Below are 14,005 nucleotides of genomic sequence, written 5' to 3' on the forward strand. Positions count from 1 at the left end.
TTGTGTACTAAAGGTAATGTTTCATCTCTTGGTACAGAAGTAAACAAATTGGAAACATCAAAAGAAACTAAATAAAAACTCTCTTCTATTTTAATTTTATTTAAACGTCCTATTAGATCTAAAGAATTTGTAATTGTGGTTTAAAAATAGTGATAGACTGAACTTTATTTGTGATAGACTGAATTGTATTTACAACACATTTCCCTCTGTGGGCGTGGACTATAACTTCAGTGATTTTTAAGGTAAGCTTGTCTGTATTTTCAATAAGGCATTTCTTTTAATTACAATTAAGTCCTGTACAATTAAGTACAATAACACAGCTCAAACATTGTCTCTTCCAAACCCTGAAAATCTAATTGAATACTTCGTTAATGTGAGTAAAAATAGAACATCAGCTATTTTGCCACGACAAGATCTTATTTCCTATCTCCTTAATTCTAAAAAGGCCTCGAATTCATTCTTTATAAGACCAGTTGGTAAATCTGAACAGATCCAAACAATCAGTAGTATCAAAAGCAAGTCTTCCTGGAGTACTGACGGACTATCCATACAAATGTTCCTAAATCTCCCAAATAATGTCTTGGAAGTCCTGTTCTCACTAATTAACGATTCCTTTGAAAATGGTATATTTCCAGAGTGCCTAAAGACAGCCATTATTATTCCTCTTCATAAGGGTGATGAAAAATCTAGTGCCTGCAACTATAGACCTATTGACTTACTACCGGTCCTATACAAAATTATTGACAGATTTATAAAAGCCCGACTTATGTCCTTTCTCGTTGAAAACAACATTTTATCACGAAGTCAGTTCGGCTTTTTATCTAATAAATGTACCAGCGATGCTATGTTTTCTGTACTACATGAGATCTATCAAGCACTAAACAATAATCTTTATACTGACTGTTTTTTGTGACTATGCCAAAGCTTTTGATTGTGTAAATCACGACATTTTGATAAAAAAACTAAATTTATTCGAGGTATTTCTTTGAATTAGTTCCAATCTTACTTGAGGAATAGGAAACAGCTAGTTAGAGCAAATGATACTGACTCTAGTCACAAAAGTACTGTATCTGGAGTACCACAAGGTTCAGTACTGGGTCCTCTACTTTTGCCTATCTTTATTAATGAGCTCACTAACTTAAAAATCAATGGAAAATTTTTTCTTTTTGCTGATGATACCAGTATTACCTGGAAAAATTCTAATATTACAACTCTTCATGCAATTATAACTTCCGATCTACTTAAAATAAAAACCTGATCCGACTCTAATTTACTCTCTTTTAACGTGGATAAGACAGTAGCATTATCCTATAAAGGATCCCATCCACTGAGTTAGTAAAGAAATCTATATTACATTCGACAAAAAAATTATACAACCATCTCTCTTTGCAACTTAAATCTACAACTTCTTTCCTTAACACTTTGGCTACTGGCTATAAATTTGAAGTTTTTTGTCAGAAACTGAAACTATATTTTGATGAAATTCATAATATTTAATACTAAAAACATATAAACACAAACATTTAGGTATTTTTTTGAAAAAAAAAATCATGTGTAAAGGCCGTGTCAAAAAATGGTACATACTGTTGTGAATTTATTAATTGTTATGTCTTTAATTTATAATGTCTTTACTAATTTATTATATTGTTCCTACTTTAATTTATTAAAAGGCACGATAATTTATATAAGTTTATTTATCACTAAATATACATAATTTATTAGTAGGCGAGCGTAACAACAATATCGCGAGCGCGAATCTTCTTTATTAACTGCTTTCAAAATAAAAGTTCCCTCATATTTATACGAAAACAGCTGCTCTAGAACTGAATGGATGTTGACCTCAATTGACCTGGTTTCGCCTCTCGAATGGACAGGCCTAATTCCGGAAGATTCGAATGGAACCAGTTTTTTATTACTTGGGGTTTATGGTCGAAAGGTCTCGTATAATCTAAAACATATTAGAATCAGTCATCATATATTTTACAGTTATTTTTAGGCCAGGATATTTATCGTAACAATACATTTTGTGACAGAAATAAACGCATAATTATCTTCTTAGAAACTGTGTGAACCATTTTTGGACACAATGCTCATTTTTTTTTGCTTGACAGTAATGAGTGTCAAAAAAACAATTGGTATACAAGAACTTCTCACAGCAAGCTAGACAAGATGTTTTAACACGTTTTGTTTCTTTTATAGCAAAGTTACGTCCATTTCTATCACTATTAATTGTATAACATCTTGTACAACGACCTCTCTGTTCCACTTCGCAAAGTTTGTGATTTCTTTCTTGGTTAACACAACGATCATACTTTCTACATTCATACATCATTTCTTCTCTAAATTTAGTGACACTTATTTTTGTGTTTGTTATAGCCTCGTATGCAGTATGTGCATTTATAATAGATGTATTAACCAAAAGTTCTATTGCGACTTTCCAATACCATTTAATACCCGTACGCATTGCTGATGAATATAATGCTTTTTGATCATAGACGTCTATAAATGATTTCACATTATTATACCGCACGATGGTGGAAGGCTTTCTCACCACACCCCTTTTTGTTGGCACATCCACTATTACAGGCACAGACTCCGTAGTGAGAAACATGACATGTCTTTTGACTTTCCATTTTCCAAGTATGACTTTACTGTTGCTTCTACTGTCCCATGACTAATTCATCCCTTTTTTAATTTAGCATCACTTACTACTTTCGGATTATGCTTTCTGTTTTTTTCTCAGTGTGCTTATTAAATGTGTATCTTTGTTCAGAAGTTCATGGGCAAAATTCACGCTAGCGTAATAATTATCTGTGCACAGGACGCGACCTGAATGTAAAAGTGGTTCCATAAGCTGTAGCACCACTTTTGCACCAATTGGCTTTTCATTAGGTGTTTGCTCTTTTCCTGTATAAATTTTAAAATTGTATGTGTAACCTTTCACTCCACATAACTTAAATAGTTTTACGCCGTATTTGTGGCGCTTCCCCGGTATATATTGACGAAAGCTGTCATCCTCGAAAAGGAATCATCGTCTCATCTATACACACATTCTTGTCAGGAACATATTCTGATTGGAACTTCTTGATTAGCAAATTTTACAAGGGAAGGAATTTTTTGAGTCTATCATCTGAGGCAATTTCGTTGTTTGAGAAGTGCAAATTACACGAAAGGAGCTCAAACCTTATCCTGGACATGTGAACAAATTTTCCAATTTCATTTTTGTACAGCATATTGGTGCTAAAATAATCTTTCAAAGTAGGTTTACGATTCAACCCCATCCAAATTAGAAGACCTAACAAAACAAAAATCGGTCATAGTACGGCTATCTGTTGAATAAGTCTCAAACTGCTTCGCCAGAGTTTAACCGTAAACTGTAGGAGCCTAGATGCGCATATAAAAGCATCAAAACTGTGTTCACCAAACGTACACACAGCTTGAAACATTACCACTTCATGTGACCAAATTTGGTACACGCAGTTTCTGGTAAACATCAACTGTGTACCGGAAATGGTACACACAGGAGCCAAATTGTTAAGTTCTGTAAATTGACAAAAGCCTATCTATCTGAAAGACCTTATTATTCAGTGGAAGAGTTTCTTAACGAATAACTAAGAAATTACAGTACGTTTAAGTACAAGCAACAAAGTATTTTTATATATATTTGGGTATCACATGCAGCAGCTTAAATGAATTCATAAACTATTTCGTAAGGTTTTATTATGCAATTTGCAATTTAGTGAAATTTTCCAATGGATTGAATATTTTATTATGCTTTATTCTGTGATATTGAACATTTTTGTAATTTTAGTAAATTTTAATTGGTATTGTTATTATTACTTTTTTTTAACTTTTATAAGCTTTGTCCACAAAATTGTACAATTTTCAGTGACAATAAAGCATATTTCTATTCTATTCTAAATGCTTCACTTTTTGCTAATAGACGAAAAAGCCAAAAATTGACGGTTTCTGAATTTAATTTGTTAATAACTAAGTCATATACGTTTTTGTTATAGAGGTCCATACTACTCAAAAAGAACTGTCGTTTTCCTGGCTGGGTCAGTTCAGTGTTGAGTATTTTTTTGCTTATTTCGCTGAATTATTTCTATATTGCTAATAGAGATTCTTGTAGAAAAATATGATTTCTTTAAGAATAGGATCACTATATCGCGATGCAGAGTTCAATAACAAGTACAATAATGCGCCAGGTATCAATGAACGAATTATAAAACAGACGGAAGAATGATCCGAAAATAGAAATTTCCGCGGATAACTATACGATTTTACGTTCGGTACAACCAACAACAAAAGGTGCACGCGTGACTTTCCAGCGATTCCAACTACACCCCCTCCCTGCAACCCGTTATCTTAAGCCGGTAACTTACTCTTTGCCGATGCTGCAGCCTCTCGCGACCGCGAGTCGTTCACTAGCGACATGACTTTAGTCATTTCATTAATTCAGTTTGTGTTTGGTTTGGTGTTGTCTTCAGCTCGCGATTGCGAAATGTTTAAATGGTGACTAACGCTAAATGCCGCGGGTTCTTTGTGATAGATAACTCATCCAGCGATGTGATTTTGATAATGTTTATAAGTACTTGATGGTTTTAACGAGGAATTGAACTGGATTTTCCTGTCGAATGTAAGTTAATTTTAACAGTAGAAAGACAGATTTGAATACTACCATAGTTGGACAATTTTCACTTTTCTTTTAAAATAATTTAGATTTTTCATTATTTATTTCATTTTCTGTTTTCTTTCTTTCTCTATCGTTTCGTATCTTCATTATTCTTGTGAGCTGGTCCTTTCATCGTATTTACTGGAGAAATGAGAAGAATTTTAACGGTTTCCTGCGCGTATATTTGTTTATTCAAGTGTCTACGATTTATCTCACATTTAATAACATATTTTTCGTAACATAAGATTTGTTCGTGCGCTTTTTCGCCGTAAGTGCACAAAATTACAACTCAGGGACCAATGCCCAATTTACATTCTGTAGAGTTTTACAAATTTTGACAGTTAAATCACGAGGCGTCAGTCGAGTGATTCTGTCAAAATTTCATAAACGAAAATTGCCAAAAGGCAACAAACTTGAATAAAATCAGAAGAAAATTTTGCCGGTAAATAATTTTTTCTAGAATGACAAGACTATCTTACAAAACAATTAATGCACCATATCAACGAAACATAATCTTTATTTATTTGTTAACAATATTAAATGTCCAATTTGTATAGGCTATAGCAGTTTGCCCTTTTTTATCTACCAAAGCATGCTTTTGTGTATTTAGCATTTGGGAACTTGAAGGTCCAGCTTTATTTGTTGTTATGAGATTTTCGATCAACTTCTGGTAGTGACTGGAATCCAGCTGCAGATATAGTTTTAGAGAGCTTGCATTTGAGTGACCCGTTAATTTAATTAACTCCTGTTCAACCTCGCTTGAACAAGGCTGACACAGCTGAAGATAGGTGAGGATGGTTTGTTATTTTATGTTTTTTTGTGTCTATTAAAATTTTTTCAGCTGACATTTTTCTCCACTTAGATACGGTGTTGATTCCAAGTGTACAGTTTTTGAACCAAGATCCATCCTTCCAGTTGGGGTGAACGGTAAGAAAGAGTCTGTCTGATAAAATCTTTGGTCCCTTTTTTCCATTAATTTCAGAAATAATCTAACTGGGCATAAATTTTCGTTTGAATAATTTCTTACCAGCCATTTGCTGCTTGCCAAACTTTTCGAACCACCTTGATTTGTTTTGGAAAAAATGCTGTTGTATTCAATTCGGCCCGCAACTTCTCCCATAACATCAAATTTCTTATGGAAAAAGTTAATCTTGTAGTTTACGGCCTCATTGCCTCCAAGCAAGTTTAAATGAGCAAAGGTGATAAAACTTTTTTTGTGCTTCATCGGAGGTTTGCTCGTCGTAGCTTTGGATGATTTTTAATAGTTCTTCGGTGGATAATGCTTTTGAACTGAGTTTTCTTTTTTCTTGAACACTTTGAAGCTGCCTCTTCTAGGTATCTCTGGCCAATATTGCACATTTGAAAGATATTATCTGTGAAAGGGTCGATTTTTATGCTGTACTCCGTAAAATATTTTTCTTGTACCATTTTTGCTGTAGTATTCCACATTGACTTTAAAGACGACTCTTTATAGTCTTTGCCATTAGTTTTTTCATGTTGAAGTCATAATCCTCGAGAATTTTTGCTTGTTGCGTTATGGTAGTACATCTTTCAAGCGTAAAATTTCTCACCAGTATGAGCTCCAAAAATTGGGTCCAAATAGAGCTTTTGGACTTCTGTGTGTTCAATGGGACATTTTCCGAAATCAATTTTCAGATTTTTTCACCCGACTGGCATCCAAATCTGGATTTTTCGTCTGGATTCATTATATCTGTCCAAAATTGATTAGGCCTCAATGACGTTTGTCAAACTGACAAAAATAGAATTAACAGACACCTTCGTGACGGATCTGTCGCTGAGATAATTTTGTCGCTGAGAAATCACGAGCAGAAAGGAGTTTTGTCAGTAGGAAACGTGGCGTCGCCATGACGTTTGGTCAGTTAAAAATAATAGTCTAGAGAAATATTCAATAGTAATACCACTAGTGATTCAATTTTCGCGATAAGTCTGTCGATTTATTTCTAAACGAAACTGAGTTGCTTGAAAACACCACGAGTCCGTAGGACGAGTGGTGTTTTCTTTAAGAAACTCAGTTGTCTTTAAGAAACTCAGTTCTACTCATTGATCCAAAAATGGGCCTTATCGCGAAAGGTGATTTTTTGATGAAAATTAGGTTAGGTATTTTTCTTCTTTTTAATGTGCCTCACCCTTTAATGATGATCACGGCCCATTTTACTCTCTCTGCAGCTGTTCAGAAGAGCTCTATTGTTGGTTTTCCACTCAACTGCTTTAAAATTTTCAACCAGGTAATGAGTCGTCTCCCTGGTGCTCTTTTTCCTTCCACTTTCCCTTTTATAACCAATCGCATCAACTCTTCTTGGTATGTGATCAAAGTAGCTCATTTTTCTTTCCTTCATAGCATTGAGTATTTCTTTTTCCTTTCAACCGCATTCAATGTTTTGTTAAGATATCACATGCAGTTGTGGTTCGGTCAGATCATTAAGGAATTTAAAAAATGTTCTAATGAAAACAAAATTTGAGTGACAAATGAGATACAACAGATTTTGAAAAAAATATGATGTAACTTATCTCTTACGGTAAATTAATTGATCGTTGTAATTGACAGATTTATTGATTACTGAAGAAAATTATATAATAAATATAATATATTATTTATCATTTAAAGCGTTTATGGCTGGAATAACATGAAAGGTCACTCGAGATAATTATAGTAGAAATTAATTTCAAAACTTTTATTTTCGATTTTATTGTAATTGGAACACGAATTTATACCAAGTTTGAATCAGAAATTGAGAAAAATAATTGCGAGTCAATTATGCTAAAATAACATACAGACTTGTGAAAAAGTTTGGCAACCAGGTGCTATTTTGAACAGTGGCGGATCCAGAAATTTTTGCCAGGAGGGGTCATGGGTATTGAGGGTGATTTTGATACAGGATTTAATGGCTGATCCCCAGAAATATTTTGTCGGGAGGGGGTCATGGGTCTTAAGGGTTATTTTAATATAGAATTTAGATTTTTGCACCTTTACAATTGATATGATTTGTGCCTCATGTAAGGGAACCATTTTCTCAATAATTATTTTAAGCGATATATTAAACAAATGAGAAGCTATTAAAACCCAAATACTTGGTCCAATAATATCCTGGAAGGTGTCAACAATTTTTTCTAATGCAAGTTTATCTTCTGGTATGTTATCACTTTTAGGTAAAACAACTCGAATATTAAATAGATTCATAACTTTCGGTGAAAGTCGTTCTTCTAAATCAGTTAAGATATTGTCTAAAAGGGGTAAATAAATAGATCTGCGGAAATATTATTCGCAAGAGTTAGCAGATTGGTTTTGACGACAGGTTTGACAAGAAACTATACGAGGCATCTTCAATTCAATGTCAAGTTGTTCAGCTATTTGTTTACTTCATGGTAAAGTTTGCTAAAAACAGATTCAGCATTTGATCTTTTATTTTGAAGAATGCATTTAGTGTCCTCTATGGCCTCAGTAGCCTACTTAAAATCTAATTTTGGTGACTGAAGAAGACGACTAAGTGATAGAGTTGTACCTAAAACATCACTAAGACAAACTACTGTTTCACAGTTTCACAAATACCTTGGACAGCAGCCCCCAGTTCCTTTATTTGTATTCACTAACGTATCAGACAGAGCTAATGGAACAACAATATTCACTTTGATATTTATTATAGATAAATTATAAAATGTAGCACACAGTCTCAAAAATTATAATACATATTCACATTACAAACAACCAATTCGTAGATAAAACTGAAGATAAGAAATACCTAATAGAAAATAAAAATGTGCGGATTTCGTGCAAAAAGTCTCCTTGCTTTTATTTGGAAACAGCAAAAAGCTGTTTCCTATACTGCCGCCATCTTTTATTTTAAAACGAAGCTTCTATACAGGCGTTGTATTTTTTTTCTATAGTAAAATGCTGAGGCGATCGTCACGGATTTAGAGCCACAACATGGCTTCGTCACAGGTAATGGAACTAGCGCTACAAGATAACATTGTCACGGATAGCGTCACTAAATAGCGTCGTCACGGATAGCGTCACAAAATAGCGGTTCTTGACATCGATTCACTACTCTCGATCAGTTCGTTTCTAGTCATAATATATTTTTTAAATATCAACCTTTCTTGAGTTTTTCGTATCATGGACATTACTGAACGTTGGCTATCATATTGGCTACCATAATTTTATTCACCGCAGCACTGAAGAGGGACGACGAAGACTGATTAAGATTAAACCACTCACGTAGGTTTTTTGGGAGCAGCTGATTTCCCTCGCTTCAACGAATCAGCCATTGGTACACCAAGCACCTTTTAAATGTGATTTTTACAACTTTAAAAGGGTTTTCACCCCTACAACAGAGGCTTTGGCCTTCTAGTATTTTTTAATGTGTTTTGTGTCGACAATCACTCTTCCATGAGGTATTTATAACGTATAAGATGAAGATCTGAAGATGGCATATTACATGCCAAAATTTCAGCTGATTTTAATAAAAAATTTACGCACTATTAAGTTTTTTGAGACATACAGTTATTACCAGATTGACGTATTTTTTAGTTAAAAGACTTAAAAGGGATTGTAAGGGATTGTTTCCTTTTATTTCCATGTATCTTAAATATTTCTGTTGATATTTCATCTTCTCCTTCTCCAGCTTTCCTGTTTTTGACTATTTTTATTGCATTTTCTGATTTTTCCATTGCTATTGTGGAACATGTAATACAATTTTGTATTTGTTTTACTTGTCGTTCATCGCCAAATAGTTCTTTAACGTACACTTCTCATCAGGATATAGATATTGTTATGATAAGGTTACCTTCTTTATCGACAAGATTTATGATCCTTTATTTCGCATACAAGTAGCCTCTTTTATGTTCTTGTGAAGGTTGAATATATTGTGCTTCTTTTGCAGATCTTCAATTTCCAGGTATTTTTCTGTTCGTATTTTCCTTATTACTTCTTTCTGCATGTCGCTGTATTTTTGAGGATCTATCAGGTTTCAGATAATAGAGCATCATTCATCCACTGTTGTTTTTTTATATTTGATTTTGGGTAAGTCTAAAGTATTTTTCTTTATTACAGTTTTAAGATGATGCCAGTGATCTTTAATATCATGAAACTCTTGATATTCTTCAAATATCAACCTAGATTGAGTGATATACCACAGAAAGGCTTTTTTCTTCCACTTTTTAAAATTGCTAATTGAATAAAATTTATTCACAGTGAAATTTTTTAGTTAAAACGTAAAACTGAACAATTGAACTAAATTTAAATTTTTTCAATATAAGAAATGCTCAAAATGCTCTCCATTTGTGTGTTGACAATAATACAATTTATCCTGGAAGCTTCATATAGAATTAGTGATCATTCCTGAAGTAATTCTTTGGCGTTTCACGACGTATGCGATTTTTTAAATCATAAGTTAGTGGGTTTGTTAAAATAAACGCGATTTTTTAGGTAAGTAACCCTACAGAAACAAATCAAGTGGTGTCACTTCGGGTAATATGTGTCGGCTACTCAATCACAAGTCTTTGACCAATCCATCTCAGAATTAAATTATTGTATTTAAATATTGCCTAACTTCTCTTCGATAATGTGGGAATGCACCTTCTTGTTGAAATTATACCGTAGCTTCAATATACGATGGCAGCTATACAGAAAACTTAAAAGATTATTTAAAAAGTGCAGAACACAATGATATTTCGTGTGTCACAATTTCATCATTATAAGTTTCACATTTTTCAAAGATACTAGCAAAAATTCTCTCTTATACAGTTGTTTACAAGTTTTCTAGTTATTATCTAGTCACCCTAAACAGTAAATTATGCCTTATTACTATCATTTTTATCGATTATTTATGTTGCCTATTTAGTAATAAACGATTTTAATCTACCTACTTTGATGTACGTATCGGAGAAATTATGCTAAAACGACGTAGCCTCTAGGAAGTAATTTTCTTGGTCTATTAAGCAAAAATAATAGAAGGTTATAATAATAGGAAAATGAAAACATCCACATTTGTAAAGTATTGTTCACAATTGACATATAAACGCAGTTGATCGTGCATGTACGATCAATTTTTATATTCGTTATTCACATTCTTTGACAAGAAAAAAAAATATACGCAAATATAGGCAAAAGTTGTCACAGTCGTAAGAAAACAAATACAAGCAACAAGAAGCCAAGAGACAATGTGGATTCCGAGCAGAACGTTCGTATGCAGATCATTTATTTACATTAATGCAAATCAAAGAGGAAAAAGTGAACACAGTGATTTTGGATCTGATATTGAACTAATTTCAGAATATATAGTGAACATGATCCAAACTCAAGAAAAAACTAAAAAGTTCTCAGGTGGTTGATCAGTGAAGAAAAGTGACATATTTGACGCCAGATCAAAAAAAAAGTATAGTAAGATAATTGCCTTGCAGGCAATTTAGATATGTGCCTTTTGGAGAGTAATATACCCGACAAATGCACAATGCTGAAGTCATTCTACAATACAAAAAAAAAGATCCCCATGAATTAGAAAACTACAGACCTATAAGTCTTCTTAGTCACCTTTACACACTCCTTAGAAGAATAGTAACGAATCATCTTGAGAAAAACCTTGATTTCTAATAGAGCTAATAGAGCAAGCGGGATTTCGTACGGTATTTGGAACAAATGATCACCTACAGAGCATTAAAACGGTAATAGAAAAGACTATCGAATACAATCGACCACTCGTTCTGGCTTTTGCAGATTTTCATAAAGCCTTTGACACGGTAGAATTTGACAAATTGCTGGAAGCACTACAAGCATGCCGCATTGACTACCGATACAGAAGGTTAATTTACAATACATACAAGAACGCAACTATGTCGGTGAAACTACATAAAAACACGGATCATATCCCAATCGGCAGAGGAGTCCGACAGGCCCAATCGGAAATTGATAGTAATAGGTACGCCAGATATACGACGTAGATGTAAGGTGGAGAACATCAAGAACTGGGTAAGAAATAGAAGAGTAGAATGGAACGATCATATAAGCCGAATGACAACAAATAGAGTAGTAAAGACGACAAGAGACAATTTCCCAATAGGAAGACGATCAGTAGGAAGAAGGGTGAGAATTAATTCACGCGAGTACAATTTGGGACTTTGTCCACAACTTAACCGAAGCTATGAAAGAAACCTTTGGTGAAATAATAAGAACGATGTTTGAAATCAGGGTAGAGAGCAAGACAGCCCCTGACAATTCAAGCCTGGGTAGGGAAATGGGTTTTTAGCGGAGCTACACGGCTCTTTGAAGTGATTAGGTTGCACGAAACGGTTCCATTTTCATGTAAAACCCGTAAATAAATACATGCACCATTTGCCCTTATATTTGCATTGCAGAAACGATGGATTTCAATTTGCGAAATATTGAGCCGATTGAGCAGAGGTCTAGAGATGGAACGACAACTTACGTTCATGAGCTTCGTCATGTATACATAAAAAGAAGAAGTAATGTTGGCACCTTTTGTACTATACCTAATGTAAGGTTCGTTTAAATTGGTAGAATTTTAATATGTAATTTTCTCAACATTCTAAACCTGATTTGACCTGATGATGACCAGAAAACTTTACCGATCGAAACCGGTCGTCGCTTACTAAATAAATATATTGTGAGTACGTCTGTCATTTATTTCTACTACCTAGTTTGAAATGGACTCACACGAGCAACCAATTTCTTATCTTAAAAGATTAAATATAATGTAATATAACTATAAAACAATCCCCGGTAGAACACTTTATACAACTTCCAATGTTTTAAAAGTCGGATTAAACTATCCATTTACACGAATTTAGCAATTCTCTTGCATCATTCCAAATAGACACCAAGTATCATCCTTATTAACATTCTAGATTGCTAATGACTTAAGCAATGCAAGTAGTCGTCGATGATCTAAAAGGGATAATTACATAATTACCGATTCTACGTTTGGAAAGATTGTAAACAAACCTTGTACTTGTGCGTTCGACTATTGTAATTAGTAGATTCCTACACACGTTTTCCACTTTTATACGGTAGTAAATGCGTGAAGATGCACACCGGATATAAATATACGAGTAGTAGAGACCCGATTATCTAAAATAGTTAAAATAGCGAAGCGACGATTTGACAGCTTTATAAAGTTTCGTTGAAGTATAGACAGGCTTGACAAAAAATATTTTTTTAAATGAGGAAGAAATCTCAAATTGGCGTCAGCATAAAATCGGTCAATAATGTAAGTTGCATACATTTAGCTCGCATAATTTGAATTTGTGTGATTATTTAATTTGAATTGCGCAACTAGTTAATGGTTTAATTATAAAAACGAATTGTAGGTAATAAAACAAGTAATAATAAAATAAATTGCAAGGACTACAATTCAACATACATTGGACAGACACATCAATATTTAAATAGACGAATTATTGCACATAAAAGTACTATAAGAACTAATAAACCTAACACTACAGCTTTAGCTAAACTTTTTTAAATAGCTATTCTTTTGATTTTAAAAATACGCAAATTTTAGAAAGTTATTTAATTAAATTCAATAGTAATAAAATATGTACCGAAGATGAACTGAAAGAATGGGAAAACTATATCAAAATACTTCATAACTATGGCATTCGAGAAGAGCCAAAAAATTGGACAACAACAACGAAGTTCCAGAAATTCTGAAAAACCGGAGAAATAAATGTCATTAATCAACTCAAAATAAATAAGGGCCCAGGCCCAGGTGGAATACATATCCAGAAACTGTAACGTTCGTCACTTTCTAATTATAATTTAAAAATCTATAGTCTTTTATATTCACTAATAGTTCACATAAATGTTATCAATATACATGAAGAGAAGCTTAGTCATTTGAGATTTGCAGATGACATCGCCAGCTGATAAGGTCGATAAAATCGTTAGAAACCAAATTGACTATATTTTAGTAAACCACAGATACCGAAACGCAATACAATCAGTGAAAGCGTTGTAGCAAAATTCCAACTTCACTTAAACAAGATACAAAAAAGCTCCAGTGATAAACTAAACATACAAAAATTAGAATCAGAAGACGTCAAAGAAAAACTGAAACAAGAAATTAATGTAAACCTATAATCCATACCGGAATCAATTGATGGTGATGTAGAACAACAGTGACGTTTCTTTAAAAATGTAATTATCGAACCAAGTCGCAGAGAACTCACAACAACCAGATGCAAGAAAGGAGATTGGATGACAGAAGAAATCTTGGAAATAATGGAGGACAGAAGAAAGCAAAAGAGTATAAAAATAACTCAGTATCAACAGCTGCATAATCAAATAAGAAGGAAAAT

The 14,005-nt window shown here is 33.4% G+C and overlaps 1 protein-coding gene across 3 annotated transcripts in view; it reads left to right on the plus strand.

Moving 5' to 3' along the window:
• Positions 1 to 14,005, plus strand: part of LOC140442985 (uncharacterized) — a 104,796-nt gene that overhangs the window by 44,123 nt on the left and 46,668 nt on the right. The window contains exon 1 of one of the 3 annotated variants that reach the window (XM_072533970.1): positions 4,369 to 4,639. The exons of the other annotated variants lie outside the window; for them this stretch is intronic. The gene's annotated coding sequence lies outside the window, so the exon portion shown is untranslated. Of the gene's footprint in view, positions 1 to 4,368; positions 4,640 to 14,005 lie in introns of those variants that run through there. 3 annotated transcript variants of the gene reach the window in all.

The sequence above is a fragment of the Diabrotica undecimpunctata genome, chromosome 6 (genome assembly GCF_040954645.1).
Source record: "Diabrotica undecimpunctata isolate CICGRU chromosome 6, icDiaUnde3, whole genome shotgun sequence".
Classification (NCBI taxonomy): Eukaryota; Metazoa; Arthropoda; class Insecta; order Coleoptera; family Chrysomelidae; genus Diabrotica; species Diabrotica undecimpunctata.